The sequence below is a fragment of the Oncorhynchus kisutch genome, linkage group LG7 (assembly GCF_002021735.2).
Source record: "Oncorhynchus kisutch isolate 150728-3 linkage group LG7, Okis_V2, whole genome shotgun sequence".
In the NCBI taxonomy this organism is placed as follows: Eukaryota; Metazoa; Chordata; class Actinopteri; order Salmoniformes; family Salmonidae; genus Oncorhynchus; species Oncorhynchus kisutch.
Genome location: NC_034180.2, coordinates 46,887,118 through 46,907,506, shown reverse-complemented (window position 1 = coordinate 46,907,506; position 20,389 = coordinate 46,887,118). Strand labels below are relative to the sequence as shown.

The 20,389-nt window shown below is 44.1% G+C and overlaps 1 pseudogene; it reads left to right on the top strand.

Moving 5' to 3' along the window:
- Positions 1 to 20,389, top strand: part of LOC109878071 (parkin coregulated gene protein homolog) — a 226,394-nt pseudogene that overhangs the window by 123,707 nt on the left and 82,298 nt on the right.

The following is a 20,389-nucleotide window of genomic DNA, read 5'->3' as shown; positions in this document are numbered from 1 at the left end:
ACACAGACATGACCAGTACCAGATCAATGTGCAGAGGTATGAGGTATTTGAGGTAGATACAGTGCCTTTGGGAGGTATTCAGACCCCTTGACTTTTCCCACATTTTGTTACGTTGCAGTCTTGTTCTAAAATGGATTAAATAAAAACAATCCTCAGTAATCTACACAGAATACCCCATCATGACAATCTACACAGAATACCCCATCATGACAATCTACACAGAATACCCCATCATGATAATCTACACAGAATATCCCATCATGACAATCTACACAGAATACCCCATCATGACAATCTACACAGAATATCCCATCATGACAATCTACACAGAATACCCCATCATGACAATCTACACAGAATATCCCATCATGACAATCTACACAGAATACCCCATCATGACAATCTACACAGAATATCCCATCATGACAATCTACACAGAATACCCCATCATGACAATCTACACAGAATATCCCATCATGACAATCTACACAGAATACCCCATCATGACAATCTACACAGAATATCCCATCATGACAATCTACACAGAATACCCCATCATGACAATCTACACAGAATACCCCATCATGGCAATCTACACAGAATATCCCATCATGACAATCTACACAGAATACCCCATCATGACAATCTACACAGAATACCCCATCATGACAATCTACACAGAATACCCCATCATGACAATCTACACAGAATATCCCATCATGACAATCTACACAGAATACCCCATCATGACAATCTACACAGAATACCCCATCATGACAATCTACACAGAATACCCCATCATGGCAATCTACACAGAATATCCCATCATGACAATCTACACAGAATACCCCATCATGACAATCTACACAGAATACCCCATCATGACAATCTACACAGAATACCCCATCATGACAATCTACAGAGAATACCCCATCATGACAATCTACACAGAATACCCCATCATGACAATCTACACAGAATACCCCATCATGACAATCTACACAGAATACCCCATCATGACAATCTACACAGAATACCCCATCATGACAATCTACACAGAATACCCCATCGTGACAATCTACACAGAATACCCCATCATGACAATCTACACAGAATACCTCATCATGACAATCTACACAGAATACCCCATCATGACAATCTACACAGAATACCCCATCATGACAATCTACACAGAATACCCCATCATGACAATCTACACAGAATACCTCATCATGACAATCTACACAGAATACCCCATCATGACAATCTACACAGAATACCCCATCATGACAATCTACACAGAATACCCCATCATGACAATCTACACAGAATACCTCATCATGACAATCTACACAGAATACCCCATCATGACAATCTACACAGAATACCCCATCATGACAATCTACACAGAATACCCCATCATGACAATCTACACAGAATACCTCATCATGACAATCTACACAGAATACCCCATCATGACAATCTACACAGAATACCCCATCATGACAATCTACACAGAATACCCCATCATGACAATCTACACAGAATACCCCATCATGACAATCTACACAGAATACCCCATCATGGCAATCTACACAGAATACCCCATCATGACAATCTACACAGAATACCCCATCATGACAATCTACACAGAATACCCCATCATGACAATCTACACAGAATACCTCATCATGACAATCTACACAGAATACCCCATCATGACAATCTACACAGAATACCCCATCATGACAATCTACACAGAATACCCCATCATGACAATCTACACAGAATACCCCATCATGGCAATCTACACAGAATACCCCATCATGACAATCTACACAGAATACCCCATCATGACAATCTACACAGAATACCCCATCATGGCAATCTACACAGAATACCCCATCATGACAATCTACACAGAATACCCCATCATGACAATCTACACAGAATATCCCATCATGACAATCTACACAGAATACCCCATCATGACAATCTACACAGAATACCCCATCATGACAATCTACACAGAATACCCCATCATGACAAAGTGAAAACAGTTTTTTTAGACATTTTTGCAAATGTATTACATTTTTTAAATAGAAACACTGTATTTACATAAGTATTCAGACCCTTTGTTATGAGACTCGTAATTTAGCTCAGGTGCATCCTGTTTCCGTTGATCATCCTTGATGTTTATACAACTTGATTGGAGTCTACCTGTGGTAAATTCAATTAATTGTACATGATTTGGACAGGCACACACATGTCTAGATAAGGAACCACAGTTGACAGTTCATGTCAGAGCAAAACCAAGCCATGAGGTCGAAGGAATTGTCCGTAGACCTCCGAGACAGGATTGTGTCAAGGCACAGATCTGGGGAAGGGTACCAACAAATGTCTGCAGTGTTGAAGGTCCCCAAGAACACAGTGGCCTCCATCATTCTTAAATGGAAGACGCTTAGAACCACCAAGACTCTTCCTAGAGCTGGCCGCCCGGGCCAAACTGAGCAATCGGGGGAGAAGGGCCTTGGTCAGGGAGGTGACGGTGATGGTTACTCTGACAGAAAGCTAGACTTCCTCTATGGAGATGGGGAAAACCTTCCAGAAGGACAACGATCTCTGCAGAACTCCACCAATCAGGCCTTTATGGTAGGGTGGCCAGATGGAAGCCACTCCTCAGTAAAAGCCACATGACAGCCTGTTTGGAGTTTGCCAAAAGGCACCTAAAGACTCTCAGACCATGAGAATCAAGATTCTCTGGTCTGATGAAATCAAGATTGAACTCTTTGACCTGAATCCCAAGCGACAGGTCTGGAGGAAACCTGGCACCATCCCAACGGTGAAGCGTGGTGGTGGCAGCATTATGCTGTGGGAATGTTTTTCAGTGGCAGGGAATGGGAGACTAGTCAGGATCAAGGAAAGATGAACGGAGCAAAGTACAGAGAGATCCTTGATGACAATCTGCTCCAGAGCTCTCAGAACCTCGGACTGGGGCGAAGGTTCAACCTCCAAAAGGACAATGACCCTAAGCACACAGCCAAGACAATGCAGAAGTGGCTTCGGGACAAGTCTCTGAATGTCCTTGAGTTGCCCAGCCAGAGCCCAGACTTGAACCTGATCTAACATTTCTGGAGAGACCTGACATTAGCTGTGTAGCCGATGCTCCCCATCCAACCTGACAAAGCTTGAGAGGATCTACAGAGAATAATGGGAGAAACTCCCCAAATACAGGTGTGACAAGCGTGTAGCGTCATACCCAAGAAGACTCAAGGCTGTAATCGCTGCCAAAGGTGCTTCAACAAAGTACTGAGTAAAGGGTCTGAATACTTATGGAAATGTGATATTACATTTTTAGCAATTTTTTTAAATAGAAAAAAAATCTTACAACCTGTTTTTGCCATTATGGTTTATTGTGTATAGATTCATGATTGGGAAGGAAAACAACTATTTCATCCATTTTAAAATAAATCTATAATGTAACAAAATGTAGAAAAAGTCAAGGGGTCTGAATACTTTGCGAATGCAATGTATAGCCAAGTTATTGTTTCTCATTCTGTACTAAATCCTTGGCTTAGTCCTTTTTCTATATTTCTCTCTCTGTATTGTGGTGAAGGGCCCATAAGTCAGCATTTCACTGTTAGTCTACACCTGTTGTTTACCAAGCATGTGAAGCATGTGAAAAAGAACATTTGATTTGATATGTTTGCCTCTCTTTCTCTCTCTTTTGTTCTCTCTTTTGTTCTCCCTATCAGCGGGAGATGGAGTTAAATGCAGCTGTCGGCCAAATTGCTCTGTGATTGGCTCTCACTTGTGCCTTTTCAAACCTCTGATTGCAGCCATGCCATTATAAGTCAAAGCCCAGTAACAAAAAAACATTGATTTTAGTGGAGGGAGTGTGAATTCTGTGTGACCCCTTTCTTGGTCTTTTCTGTGTGTTTTTTTTTTACCTGTGTGTTTACATGTGTGTGTGTGTTCATGACATGCTATGGTTAAATTTACCATGATATGTATAGGATCACTACTTAGACTTTACCATAGGAGGATTTAATTGCTCATTCCCAATCACACACCTCCCTAGGGAAAGCCTCCACGAAAACAAGTAGTGCTCACACACTACCCTCTCTTCCTGACCTCTAACCCACGACCTCTATCATGTGTGCACTCCATATAAATGTAATGACTAGAACAGCTATCCCCATTCAAATCAAAGTATGACTCGTACTGGAGGTAATTCTGAAGGGTAGTCACTAGCTGGTGTAACCGATGTGAAATGGGTAGCCAGTTAGCGGTGGTACGCGCTAATAGCGTTTCAATCGGTGACGTCACTCGCTCTGAGACCTTGAAGTAGTGGTACCCCTTGCTCTGCAAGGGCAGCGGCTTTTGTGGGGCAATGGGTAACCATCCTTCAAGGGTGCTTGTTGTCGATGTGTGCAGAGGGTCCCTGGTTCGAGGCAAGGAGAGGGACGGAAGCTATACTGTTACACTGGCACAGTCATAAAGTCAGATTTGAAACATTATGCCTAACCCTAACCTTAAATTGAGACCAACAAGCAATTACTATTAATTAACTGTTACAATATATGACTGCAGCTGGTAAATCTAGTGGAAATCACTCAGCTCTGCCTCCAGGACAAGATTCATCCCAATAAACGTCAACCTGCGTATGGCTATGGGTTGCGGCAGGCATATTGAGTATACTCATAACTTAACATTCTATTTTTATGGTGTCCTTCCTCTCTATCCCCACAGATGCCCTGAGCACACGGTCTGCACCATGTTGAAGATGCTGCAGCACCTGGTGGCGTCTGGAGAGGCCCTGGTGCCTTACTACAGACAGGTCCTACCTATCCTCATCATCTTCAAGAACATGAACAGTGAGTCGCCCACCTTATAGATCGTTACAGTATGGCAGTATGTTTGATTGGTATTTTGAACGATTAAAGCTTTTCGAGGTCGTTTCAGTTTGATTATTAAAAAAGTAATCACTGTTTTCGATTTCGGTTTCAATTATTTATTTACATTAAATGCACTATGTACCTTTTTTGGGCGACCTGACCAAATTCACATAGAAATATGAGTTATAGGTATGTTATTGAAAGCAAGTCTAACAAGCGGTAGATCGGTTCTACAGTATGTGCTCTATTTCTATGCTTTCTGTTCTCAATTTTTTTTTTTTATGTCTTTGCTTTCGGTTTTGTACACCAGCTTCAAATAGCTAAAAATACAATATCTTCAATTATGGAAAATATATTTCACAGTTGTTTAGATGGTACAGTGACACTCTACTTGGTTACTTTGAACCCGCGACCCTGCAAAATCACTGTCCTACATTACCTAGAGTGTACACCAGCAGTTCCGGACCTCTTGATGATGTTGGTGTTGTGCTAAAGGACACTAATTGTATGTATCTGAGTGCTAGCCAATGACTGTATATGAATGGACAAAGCCATCGATCACGTGACACCATTCATGCCTATGTGAAGACTCAATAGGGAATTTGAAGCCAAGGAAGTCGGTTAACCTCTCTGGGATCGTTCGTGACGCTAGCGTCCCACCTCACCAACAGCCAGTGAAATTGCAGGGAACCAAATTCAAAACAACAGAAATCTCATAATTAAAATTCCTTCAATCATACAAGTATTTTACATCATTTTAAAGATACACTTCTCTTTAATCCAACCACAGTGTCCGATTTCAAAAAGGCTTTTCGGCGAAAGCAAAACATATCATTATGATAGGTCAGCAACTAGTCACAGAAATCATTCAGCCATTTTCCAACCAGAGAGGTGTCACAAAAAGCAGAAATATAGATAAAATTAATCACTAACCTTTGAAGATCTTCATCAGATGACACTCATAGGACATCATGTTACACAATACATGTATGTTTTGTTCGATCAAGTTCATATTTATATCCAAAAACCTCAGTTTACATTAGCGCCATGTTCAGAAATGCCTCCAAAACATCCGGAGAAATTGCAGAGAGCCACATCAAATAACATAAATACTCATCATAAATTTAGATGAAAAATAGATGTTTTACATAGAATGAAAGATAAACTTGTTTTAATGCAAACGCTGTGTCAGATTTCAAAAAAGCTTTACGGCAAAAGCACAGTATTCAATAATCTGAGAACAGCGTTCAGCCACAAAAGTAAGCCATGCAGTTACCCGTCAAATTGTCAACAAAAGTCATAAATAGCATTATAAATCTTCACTTACCTTTGCTGATCTTCGTCGGGAATGCACTCCCAGGACTCACACTTCCACAAGAAATGGTTGTTTTGTTCGATTACGTCCATATTTATGTCCAAATACCTCAGTTTTGTTTGCGCATTTAGTTCACTATTCCAAAGGCACAATGCGCGAGCGCAAAATCCAGACGAAAAGTCAAGAGTTCCATTACAGTTTATAGAAACATGTCAAACGATGTTTACAATCAATCCTTAGGGTCTTTTTATAATAAATCTTCAATAATATTCCAAACGGACAATAGCGTATTCATTACAGAGGAAAAAGAAGCCCGCGTGACCGCGCAGTAAACAACTGATTGGCCCAGCCCAGTCCACTTGTTGAAACAGCTCTTATTCAACCCCCTTCCACAATAGAAGCCTCAAACAATTTTCTAAAGACTGTTGACATCTGCTGGCAGCCCTGGGAAGTGCAATCTGGCCCCATAGACACAGCATATTGGATAGGCAATCACTGAAATGAAACTACAAACCTCAGATTTCCCACTTTCCCACTTGGATTTGTCTCGGGTTTCCCCTGCCATAAGAGTTCTTTTATACTCACAGACATCATTCAAACAGTTTTAGAAACGTCAGAGTGTTTTCTATCTAATACTACTAATAATATGCATATATTAGCATCAGGTACAGAGTAGCAGGCAGTTCACTCTGGGCACCTTATTCATCCACGCTACTCAATACTGCCCCCCTGTCACCAATAAGTTTTAAGATGGCATTTCATAGAGACATAACATGCTCAGTTTAAGCTACTGCAGGAAGTGACATTGCAGGCTAGCTGTGCTGCCCCCTCTCATTGAGAATCTCAAGTTGAAGGGCGACCGGGGTACTGCAGGATGCCATTAGCAACTAAATTCTCCTTATAACAGTATGCATGTATTTGAGTGATGGCTAGAGTGAATACTGTTCATGTTTGTAGCCTATATGGTGGAAGGGCAGTTTGCGTTGATTTTGTAGGCTATTCTTTTGGCGTAGTCGATGTGAGCTTCAAGTTGACCCACAGGCCTCACACAGCTCCGAGCATCTTCCAGGAATGCTCCCGCTCTTCCGTTTCCAGGATTTAAGGGCTTGATGGTAAAGCGCTGAAATCAAATTAAAGTTCATTGGTCGTGTATACAAATTTGACGATGGTATGGCAGGTGCAGTGAAATTCTTGTGTTTCTAGCTCCAACAGTGCAGTAATACCTAGCAATAAAAACAATACACACAAAATACAGAAAAATACTAAATAACAAATATCAGAACGAGCAATGTCAAAGACCGGAATAGACATACCTACTCATTCAAGGGTTTTTCTTTATTTTTACTATTTTCTACACTGTAGAATAATAATGAAGACATAAAAACTATGAAATAACACATATGGAATCATGTAGTAAATAAAAAAGTGTTACTAAAATCTATATTTTTTATGATTATAGATTCTTCAAAGTAGCTAACCTTTGCCTTGATGACAGCTTTGCACACAATTGGCATTCTCTCAACCAGCTTCACCTGGAATGCTTTTCGAACAGTCTTGAAGGAGTTTCCACATATGCTGAGCATTTGTTGGCTGCTTTTCCTTCACTCTGTGGTCAAGACCATCTCAATTGGCTTAAGGTCGGAAGATTGTGGAGGCCAGGTCATCTGACGTAGCACTTCATCATCAAATAGCCATTACACAGCCTGGAGGTGTGTTGGATCTTCGTCCTGTTAAAAACAAATGATAGTCCCACTAAGAGCAAAGCAGATGGGATGGCCTATTGCTGCATAATGCTGTGGTAGCCATGCTGGTTGTGTGCCTTGAATTCTAAATAAATAACAGACAGTGTCACCTGCAATGCACCCCTACACCTCCTCCTCCATGCTTCACGGTGGGAACCACACATGCGGAGATCATCCGTTCACCTACTCTGCGTCTCACAAAGACACGATGGTTGGAACCAAAAATCTCAAGACCAAAGGACAGATTTCCACCGGTCTAATGCCAATTGCTTGTGTTTCTTGGCCCAAGAAAGTCTCTTCTTCTTATTGGTGTCCTTTAGTAGTGGTTAATTTGAAGAAATTCAGCCATGAGGCCTGATTCACTCGGTCTCCTCTGAACAGTTGATGTTGAGATGTGTCTGTTACTTGAACTTGGAAGCATTTATTCAGTCTGCAATTTCTGAGTGTGGTAACTCTAATGAACTTATATTCTGCAGCAGAGGTAACTCTGGGTCTTCGTTTCCTGTGCCGGTCCTCATGAGAGCCAACTGCATCATAGCATTTCATGGTTTTTGCGACTGCACTTGAAGAAACTTTCAAAGTTCTTGAAATGTTCCGCATTGAATGACCATGTCTTAGGTAATGATAAACTGTAATTTCTCTTTGCTTATTTGTCCTGTTCTTGCCATAATATGGACTTGGTATTTTACCAAATAGGGCTATCTTCTGTATACCACCCCCACCCCCCTAACTGATTGGCTCAAACACATTAAGAAGGAAAGAAATTCCACAAATTAACTTTTAACAAGGCACACTTGATCATTTAAATGCATTCCAGGTAACTACCTCATGAAGCTGGTTGAGAGAATGCCAAGCGTGTGCAAAGCTGTCATCAAGGAAAAGGGTGGCAAATATATTTAGATTTGTTTAAAACCTCTCTAGGGTATGTGAGACGCTAGAATCCGGTAAAATTGCAGAGGGCCAAATTCAAAATACAGGAATGCAAATAATAAGCATTCGTAAAATGTACAAGTGTTACACATCGGTTTAAAGATTAATTTCTTGTTAATCCAGCCACTGTGTCAGATTTCAAAAAGGCTTTACGGCGAAAGCATACCATGTGATTATCTAAGGACAGCTCCCCGTGTAAAAAAAGCATGCAGACATTTACCAGCCAAGTAGAGGAGTCACTAAAGTCAGAAATAGCGATAAAATTAATCACTTACCTTTGATGATCTTCATATGGTTGCACTCACAAGACTCCCAGTTACACAGTAAATTATAGTTTTGTTCGATAAAGTCCCTCTTTATGTCCCAGAAACTCAGTTTTGCGTTTTGTTCAGTAATCCAATGGCTCCAAGGCGGTCACAACAGGCAGACGAATACGTACTAAAAGTACCAGTAAAGTTTGTCGAAACGTGTCAAACGATGTTTATAATTAATCCTCAGGTTGTTTATTGTCTTTATAATCAATATTATTTCAACCGGACAATACCGTTTTCAATAGAAAGGAATAATAACAAATCAGGTCTGCAAACTTCCTCTGTCCTCTGACCAAAATGGATTTTTACACGTTGTTTTTCAAAATAAAAGCCTGAAACCATGTCTAAAGACTGTTGACATCTAGTGGAAGCCATAGGAACTGCAATCTGATTCCTAATCCATTGGATTCTCTATAGGCAATGAGTTGAAAAACAGCCACATGAAAATAATTCCACTTCCTGGATGGATTCTTCTCAGGTTTCTGCCTGCCATATGAGTTCTGTTATACTCACAGACATTATTGTAACAGTTTTGGAAACTTTAGAGTGTTTGCTATCCAAATCTATCATCTATGATATGCATATCCTAGCTTCTGGGCCTGAATAACATGCAGTTTACTTTGGGCACGCTTTTCATCCGGAGGTGAAAATCCTGCCTCCTACCCAAGAGAGGTTAACACTTTTTTTGATTACTACATTGATTCAATATGTGTTATTTCATAGTATTGATGTCTTGACTATTATTCTACAATGTAAAACATAGTAACAATAAAGAAATACGCTGTAAATAAATATATCATTAGAATAATATACACTCAGTGTACAAAACAACACCAGGTCGTTCCATGACATAGACTGACCAGGTGAATCCTATGATCCTTTATGGATCTCACCTGTTAAATACTCTTCAATCATTGTAGATAAAGTGGAGGAGACAGGTTAAAGAATGATTTGTTAGCTTTAAGACAATTGGATTGTGTATGTGTGCCATTGAGCTTAAAGACAAAGTTTTTAAGTGCCTTTGAACAGGGTAGCGGGTTGTGCCTGGCGCACCGACGTCGTTTCAAGTATTTCAATTCCTTTTAGTCCCTTTTCTTTCTGTGAGCTCTTTTAGTCCCTTTTTTTCTGTGGAGATCAATCAGATCAAGCCTGAACTGTGGGATGTAGTAGGGAGTTGTAGTTTCTCAACAGGACAATATTTACAGATTTTTGCGCAGAACACATGGTAATTTACTACAATGACCATAATCCATTGTGCCCCCATTGAAACTTGTCTGGTCTCAGCGGAGCAGACACGGAGATGAGAGAAGAGAGACTGCTTGATCGAGAGCGATAGAAAGCAGTCGCTTCGTGAGCCTAAAAATACGTGATCAAAGTGATTGATAGTTTTTATTCAGCAGTCATAAAAGCCTTATTTACTTTGAAGAACTAAAAAATAGTCTTTTTTTCAGACAGCAACTCTATAGAGATGATATGATGACTTGGAATGAAATAATACATTCATGATTTCATTTTTATTTCATTAAAGTAAGTGAATTAATAATGGTTAATAAGTGATGAGCAGTAAGGGGCAGTCACTACTATCATGTAATAATTGTAATTGTAATAATTGTTTAATTCTGTGTTATTATTATTACAGCATTCAACTCACAATGTATAGTGCGTAAAAAAAAAAAAAAAAAAAAAAAAAAAGGACAAATCACTCAGCACTAGACACCGGGTTCTGTAGATGTCCTGTAGAGGAGAGAGCCCTGAGTTTGAGCTCACTATTAACATGTCAATGCAAGAGTGAGTGTGTACGTGCATGTGTGTGTGTGTGTGTGTGTGCGTGCGTGCGTGCGTGTGTGTGTGCGTGCGTGTGTGTGTGCTCGCTAGTACTCACTATGAAAGCTTATTTTTGTCCATACGTCCCCTGATTGTCCCATAATCCATCATGTTTGACCCTGAGTCGTGTTCTCCTCCTCTTTCATCTAACTAAATGCTCGATATTGAAAGCCATTTTCACTTTTCCTTTTTCCATCAATGTATTGGCTTTAGACTAGAGGACAACCAACGTCCTTCAGATTCACCCCTATCCTATGTGACACACGGCGTCTCCAGATTGGCATCCGATAGGCAGGCACTGTCAAGCCTCAAAGCGTCGACACGGTCCCATTCACAACCAGACGATGAAATGCAGACCGACAGCTAGGCTCAGACAAGCCCCAAAACGCCATTCATCCATCGGTGTCAGTAGAATGTGAAAGAAGAGTGGCATTGTGAATCAATCACTTAAACACAGGGCCTGAACAGGGGGCTTAAACAGGGCCTGAACAGGGGGCTTAAACAGGGCCTGAACATGGGGCATTAACAGGGCCTGAACACAGGGCTTTAGTTTCTTAATCAATATCCAATTGGAATCTCTTGTATCTTTAATTATGCTACATCATCTTGTTGCCATTTTAGTGTTGGGGGAGAATAAAAAGAGAGAGGAGTAGAAACGCAAGGGAAGAAAGGAGAGAGAGATGGGGGAGAACTGAAAGGAGAGAGAGATGGGAGAACAGAAAGGAGAGAGAGATGGGAGAGAACAGAAAGGAGAGAGAGAAGGGAGAGAACAGAGAGGAGAGAGAGATGGGGGAGAACAGAGAGGAGAGAGAGATGGGGGAGAACAGAGAGGAGAGAGAGATGGGGGAGAACAGAGAGGAGAGAGAGATGGGGGAGAACAGAGAGGAGAGAGAGATGGGGGAGAACAGAGAGGAGAGAGAGATGGGGGAGAACAGAGAGGAGAGAGAGGTGGGAGAACAGAATAATATCCGCTCATGGAGCATTTTGACTGGGAAAACAGAGGTGAAATTACTGGGATATAGCGGTATCCAGTACTTGTGGCACTTCCAGGCAGCTGCTTCGAGAGTAAAGTGTTACAATGTTTGAAATGTTTGTTAGTGTTGGTTTTCTTGTGTTTTTTTGTGTGGCACTGCATACTTTTCCCTGCTCTTTTAACGGATTAAGCATGGCTCCAACAATGGAGTGTAGAAACATTTTGAAATACTCATCACATTTTCTACGGATTTACAAAAAACATGCACCTCCCCTGGCACAAGACGAACTTCAGTGCTTCGGGATAATGCATGCAAGAAGCCGGGTGAGAGGGACTACATCTGGTAAAGTGGGTCTCATCCTGTGTGGAGACTTTAATCATCTGCCCATCAAGATGCTGACAAACTCCCATCCAGACATGGAACAAGTGGTCAAAGACGAGATCAGAGTGGACTCCATCCTAGATCTGATCATTACCAAGATGAAGAATCATTACAACAACCCCACCGTGATTGCTCCTCTCGGATCCAATGATCACAAATGTCTGCTGTTCTCCCCAAACACAACATCAGGAGGGAGAAGTGAGGTGCAGCGGGGGAAAAGGACGTCTGGTAACCCAGAACAGACAGGAGGCCTCGGCACCATGTATGGCCAGTACTGACTGGTCTGCCATAGATGAGGTGGAGAGCATTAATGCAAAGGTGGAGACATTGAACTCCTGCATTCAAACTGCACTTGATGTATACATGCCAATAAGAAGTAGGAACACAACAACACTGGACGAACCCTGGATGACTGAAGGAATAACTGCCACCATCAGGAACAGACAGAAGATTTTCTACAGGGTCAAACGATGGAATGGTGAAAAATCAGAAACACAAGTGCAAACGTTTATCAAAGAAGCAAAGACAAACTACTCCAAAACTGAAATCCAGAACCTAAAGAAGAAAAACCCAAAGGAATGATGGGACTTCATTAACAAAGGACTGGGACAAAAGAAAACATCAGGAGGGAAAATACAGGTGGAGGGATCTGAAGACAACGATGTGGCTGATGTTTTTAATGTATTTTTTGCTGAAGCATGGACAAGCACCACACCTCTTGCCATCTTACCCCTGCCTACAAGGCAGGTTGAGATGCAGCATTGGCCAGATCAAGCTCTGATCAGACTGAATCCACGTAAAGCGTGTGGGACTGATGGCATTCCAGCCTGACTGGTAAAGAGCATGCAGAAGATCTAGCCCCTGTCATCACACACATAGTTAACACCACCTACTGGCAGGGGGCTGTTCCTGCTGTCTGGAAGACTGACAATGTGTGTCCCCATACCTAAAGGGTCACACACATGTACAACGAGTGACTGGAGGCCCATCTCTCTAACTTCATCCCTTGGAAAATTCCAGGAGAACTTAATCAAAAACAACCTCATGCCAACAGTTTTATCTGAGTGCAATAATCTGCATGCCGACCTATCAAAGTCCAGCACTATCAATCAATCAATCAATCAATCACATTTAATGCAGATGTAGAAGCACAGTGGCTAGGAAAAACTCCCTAGAAAGGCCAAAACCTAGGAAGAAACCTAGAGAGGAACCAGGCTATGAGGGGTGGCCAGTCCTCTTCTGGCTGTGCCGGGTGGAGATTATAACAGAACATGGCCGAGATTTTCAAATGTTCATAGATGACCAGCAGGGTCAAATAATAATAATCACAGTGGTTGTCGAGGGTGCAACAGGTCAGCACCTCAGGAGTAAATGTCAGTTGGCTTTTCATAGCCGATCATTGAGAGTATCTCTACCGCTCCTGCTGTCTCTAGAGAGTTGAAAACAGCAGGTCTTGGACAGGTAGCACGTCCGGTGAACAGGTCAGGGTTCCATAGCCGCAGGCAGAACAGTTGAAACTGGAGCAGCAGCACGTCCAGGTGGACTGAGGACAGCAAGGAGCCATCAGGCCAGGAAGTCCTGAGGCATGGTCCTAGGGCTACCGCCCTTGTGAAAGCCACACACTCCTGGCTGACAGCGACAGACTCCAAAAAAGCAACAAAGTTGAGGGTGTTACTTGTTGATATGTCCAAAGCCTTTGATGGAGTAGATCACACAAAGCTCCTGCAACATCTGTCTGACATTGAACTGTGTCCAACGTTACTAGCCTGGATCTACAGTTTACAAGGGGGAGAAGACCGAGGGTGATGGATACAAGCCTGGCTCTACAGCTATACCAGGGGGAGAAGACAGAGGGTGATGGTTACTAGCCTGGCTCTACAGCTATACCACCAGAAGAAGACCGAGGGTGATGGTTACTAGTCTGGCTCTACAGCTATACCACCAGAAGAACACCGAGGGTGATGGTTACTAGCCTGGCTCTACAGCTATGCCAGGGGGAGAAGACCGAAGGTGATGGTTACTAGCCTGGCTCTACAGCTATACCACCAGAAGAAGACCGAGGGTGATGATTACTACCCTGGCTCTACAGCCATACCAGGGGGAGAAGACCGAGGGCGATGGTTACTAGCCTGGCTCTACAGCTATACCAGGGTAGAAGACCGAGGGTTATGGTTACTAGCCTGGCTCTACAGCTATACCAGGGGGAGAAGACCGAGGGTGATGGTTACTAGCCTGGCTCTACAGCTATACCTGGGGAGAAGGCAGAGGGTGATGGTTACTAGCCTGGCTCCACAGCTATACCACCAGAAGAAGACCAAGGGTGATGGTTACTATCCTGGCTCTACAGCTATACCAGGGGAAGAAGACTGAGGGTGATGGTTACTAGCCTGGCTCTACAGCTATACCACCAGAAGAAGACCGAGGGTGATGGTTACTAGCCTGGCTCTACAGCTATACCACCAGTTGAAGACCGAGGGTGATGGTTACTAGCCTGGCTCCATAGCTATACCAGTGGGAGAAGACTGAGGGTGATGGTTACTAGGCTGGCTCTATAGCTATACAACCAGAAGAAGACCGAGGGTGATGGTTACTAGCCTGGCTCTACATCTATACCAGGGGGAGAAGACCGAGGGTGATGGTTACTAGCCTGGCTCTACAGTTATACCACCAGAATATGACCGAGGGTGATGGTTACTAGCCTAGCTCCACAGCTCTACCAGGGTGAGAAGACAGAGGGTGATGGTTACTAGGGTGGCTCTATAGCTATACCACCAGAAGAAGACCGAGGGTGATGGTTACTAGCCTGGCTCTACAGCTATACCAGGGGAAGAAGACCGAGGGTGATTGTTACTAGCCTGGCTCTACAGCTATACCAGGGGGAGAAGACCGAGGGTGATGGTTACTAGCCTGGCTCTACAGCTATACAACCAAAAGAAGACCGAGGGTGATGGTTACTAGCCTGGCTGTACAGCTATACCACCAGAAGAAGACAGAGGGTGATGGTTACTAGCCTGGCTCTACAGCTATACCAGGGGGAGAAGACCGAGGGTGATGGTTACTAGCCTGGCTCTACAGCTATACCACCAAAAGAAGACAGAGGGTGATGGTTACTAGCCCGGCTCTACAGCTATACCACCAGTTGAAGACCGAGGGTGATGGTTACTAGCCTGGCTCCATAGCTATACCAGTGGGAGAAGACCGAGGGTGATGGTTACTAGGCTGGCTCTATAGCTATACCACCAGACAAAGACCCAGGGTGATGGTTACTAGCCTGGCTCTACAGCTATACCAGGGGAAGAAGTCCGAGGGTGATGGTTACTAGCCTGGCTCCACAGCTATACCACCAGAAGAAGACCGAGGGTGATGGTTACTAGCCTGGCTCTACAGCTCTACCACCAGAAGAAGACCGAGGGTGATGGTTACTAGCCTGGCTCTACAGCTATACCAGGGGAAGAAGACCGAGGGTGATGGTTACTAGCCTGGCTCTACAGCTATACCACCAGAAGAAGACCGAGGGTGATGGTTACTAGCCCGGCTCTACAGCTATACCACCAGTTGAAGACCGAGGGTTATGGTTACTAGCCTGGCTCTACAGCTATACCAGGGGGAGAAGACCGAGGGTGATGGTTACTAGCCTGGCTCTACAGCTATACCACCAAAAGAAGACAGAGGGTGATAGTTACTAGCCTGGCTCTACAGCTATACCACCAGAAGAAGACAGAGGGTGATGGTTACTAGCCTGGCTCTACAGCTATACCAGGGGGAGAAGACAGAGGGTGATGGTTACTAGCCTGGCTCCACAGCTCTACCAGCAGTAGAAGACAGAGGGTGATGGTTACTAGCCTGGCTCCACAGCTATACCACCAGAAGAAGACCAAGGGTGATGGTTACTAGCCTGGCTCTACAGCTATACCAGGGGAAGAAGACCGAGGGTGATGGTTACTAGCCTGGCTCTACAGCTATACCACCAGAAGAAGACCGAGGGTGATGATTACTAGGCTGGCTCTACAGCTATACCACCAGAAGAAGACCGAGGGTGATGGTTACTAGCCCGGCTCTACAGCTATACCACCAGTTGAAGACCGAGGGTGATGGTTACTAGCCTGGCTCCATAGCTCTACCAGGGTGAGAAGACCGAGGGTGATGGTTACTAGCCTGGCTCTACATCTATAACAGGGGGAGAAGACAGAGGGTGATGGTTACTAACCCGGCTCTACAGCTATACCACCAGTTGAAGACCGAGGGTGATGGTTACTAGGCTGGCTCTACATCTATACCACCAGAAGAAGACCGAGGGTGATGGTTACTAGCCCGGCTCTACAGCTATCCCACCAGTTGAAGACCGAGGGTGATGGTTACTAGCCTGGCTCCATAGCTATACCAGTGGGAGAAGACCGAGGGTGATGATTTCTAGGCTGGCTCTATAGCTATACCACCAGAAGAAGACCGAGGGTGATGGTTACTAGCCTGGCTCTACAGCTATACCAGGGGAAGAAGACCGAGGGTGATGGTTACTAGCCTGGCTCCACAGCTCTACCACCAGACAAAGACCCAGGGTGATGGTTACTAGCCTGGATCTACATCTATACCAGGGGGAGAAGACCGAGGGTGATGGTTACTAGCCTGGCTCTACAGTTATACCACCAGAATATGACCGAGGGTGATGGTTACTAGCCTAGCTCCACAGCTCTACCAGGTTGAGAAGACCGAGGGTGATGGTTACTAGCCTGGCTCTACATCTATAACAGGGGAAGAAGACAGAGGGTGATGGTTACTAGCCTGTCTCTACAGCTATACCAGGGGGAGAAGACCGAGGGTGATGGTTACTAGCATGGCTCTACAGCTATACCACCAAAAGAAGACCGAGGGTGATGGTTACTAGCCTGGCTCTACAGCTATACCACCAGAAGAAGACAGAGGGTGATGGTTACTAGCCTGGCTCTACAGCTATACCAGGGGGAGAAGACCGAGGGTGATGGTTACTAACCCGGCTCTACAGCTATACCACCAGTTGAAGACCGAGGGTGATGGTTACTAGCCTGGCTCCATAGCTATACCAGTGGGAGAAGACCGAGGGTGATGGTTACTAGGCTGGCTCCACAGCTCTACCACCAGAAGAAGACCGAGGGTGATTGTTACTGGCCTGGCTCTACAGCTATACCACCAGACAAAGACCCAGGGTGATGGTTACTAGCCTGGCTCTACAGCTATACCAGGGGAAGAAGACCGAGGGTGATGGTTACTAGCCTGGCTCTACAGCTATACCACCAGAAGAAGACCGAGGGTGATGGTTACTAGCCCGGCTCTACAGCTATACCACCAGTTGAAGACCGAGGGTGATGATTACTAGCCTGGCTCCATAGCTATACCAGTGGGAGAAGACCGAGGGTGATGGTTACTAGGCTGGCTCTATAGCTATACCACCAGAAGAAGACCGAGGGTGATGGTTACTAGCCTGGCTCTACAGCTATACCAGGGGAAGAAGACCGAGGGTGATGGTTACTAGCCTGGCTCCACAGCTCTACCACCAGAAGAAGACCGAGGGTGATAGTTACTAGCCTGGCTCTACAGTTATACCACCAGAATAAGACCGAGGGTGATGGTTACTAGCCTGGCTCTACAGCTATACCAGGGGGAGAAGACAGAGGGTGATGGTTACTATCCTGGCTGTACAGCAATACCAGGGGGAGAAGACAGAGGGTGATGGTTACTAGCCTGGCTCAGCAGATATACCACCAGAAGAAGACCGAGGGTGATAGTTACTAGCCTGGCTCTACATTTATACCACCAGAATAAGACCGAGGGTCATAGTTACTAGCCTGGCTCCACAGCTATACCACCAGAAGAAGACCGAGGGTGATGGTTACTAGCCTGGCTCTACAGCTATACCACCAGAAGAAGACAGAGGGTGATGGTTACTAGCCTAGCTCCACATCTCTACCAGGGGGAGAAGACCGAGGGTGATGGTTACTAGCCTGGCTTTACAGCTATACCTGGGGGAGAAGACCGAGAGTGCTGGTTACTAGCCTGGCTCTACAGCTATACCAGGGGGAGAAGACAGAGGGTGCTGGTTACTAGCCTGGCTCTACAGCTATACCACCAGAAGAAGACAGAGGGTGATGGTTACTAGCCTAGCTCCACAGCTCTACCCGGGGGGAGAAGACAGATGGTGATGGCTAATGGCACTTTTAGCCCTTGCTCAGAGGTCACCTCTGGTGTTCCACAAGGGGGCTTGGTTTCCCCATATCTGTTTCTCCTTCACATGTCCACCCGGGCTGTCCCAGGCCATACCTTTAACAAGCATCAAAGAGGACATCTCCATGGGCTTAGAGGCAAAGAAGCTGGAAGAGTGGGCCACATTCAACATGCTCCTGAATGGGAAAAAGTCTGTGGAAATTCAGATATGTTTTTCTAGAGACCATCCACAACCTGCACCATTAATCCTAGGAGGACAGGAAGTACCAGTGGTAACAACAACTGAGTATCTTGGTTTTTATCTAGACTCTAACCTCATCGGTGTCACACATATGTGGAGCAGTCAGTGAGGAAGGCCTCAAAACACCTGCACTTTTATCATATCTCCACGTCTTCAATGGTTCTTTAAATCACATGTAAAAAATTAACATTTCCATCACGAAAAAATATCTTGTAACGTTTTTCAATTGTTTAATATTCTATTTATGTTACATATTATGTGTTATGTCTTTTAAATGTTTTGCAATAATTTACTTGTCTAGTTAAATAAAGGTCAAATAAATAAATAAAATGATTAGTCATGTAAATTCTGCATTTCTTCAGTTTTATCTGTGAGCAAGAATAAATCAACTCAATCTCAGAAAGGAGAGAGAGAGGGGAGAACAGAAAGGAGAGAGAGAGGGGAGAACAGAAGGAGAGAGAGAGGGAGAACAGAAAGGAGAGAGAGAGGGCGAACAGAAAGGAGGAGAGAGAGAACGAAATGAGAGAGAGAGAGGGAGAACGAGAAAAGGAAGGAGGGGAACAGAAAGGAGAGAGAAAGAGAAACAGAAAAGAGAAGAGAGAACAGAAAGAGAGAGAGAGAAGAACAGAAGGAGAGAGAGGAGAGAGAACAGAAAGGAGAGAGAGAGAGAGAACAGAAAGAGAGAGAGAGAGAGAAACAGAAAGGAGAGAGAGAGAGTAAGAGAACAAAAGAGAGAGAGAGAATGAGAAACAGAAAGGAGAGAGAGAGAGAGAACAAGAAAAGGAGAAAGAGAGAGACAGAAAGGAGAGAGAGAGAGAACAGAAAGAAGAGAGGAGGAGAACAGAAAGGAGAGAGAGAGAGAACAGAAAGAGAGAGCAGAAGAACAAAAAGAGAGAGAGAGAGAGAACAGAAAGGAAGAGAGAGAGAACAGAAAGGAGAGAGAGATGAGAACAGAAAATGAGAGAGAGAAACAGAAAGGAGAGAGAGAAGAAGACAGAAAGAGAGAAGAGGGAGAACAAAAAGGAGAGAGAACAAAAGAGAGAGAAGGGGAGAAACAGAAAGGAGAGAGAGAGAAAACAGAAAAGGAACAGAAAGGAGAGAGAGAGGGGAGAACAGAAAGGAGAGAGAGAGAGAACAGAAAGGAGAGAGAGAGGGGGAGAACAGAAAGAGAGAGAACAGAAAGGAGAGAGAGAGGGGAGAACAGAAAGGAGAGAGAGAGAGAACAGAAAGAGAGAGAGAGGGGAGAACAGAAAGGAGGAGAGAGGGGAGAACAGAAAGGAGAGAGAGAGAGGGAACAGAAAGGAGAGAGGAGAGAACAGAAAGGAGAGAGAGAGAGAACAGAAAGGAGAGAGAGAGGGAACAGAAAGGAGAGAGAGAGAGAAACAGAAGGAGAGAGAGAGGGGAGAACAGAAAGGAGAGAGAGAGGGGGAGAACAGAAAGGAGAGAGAGAGGGGAGAACAGAAAGGAGGAGAGAGAGAGAGAACAGAAAGGAGAGAGAGAGAGAACAGAAAGGAGAGAGAGAGAGAACAGAAAGGAGAGAGAGAGAGAACAGAAAGGAGAGAGAGAGAACAGAAAGGA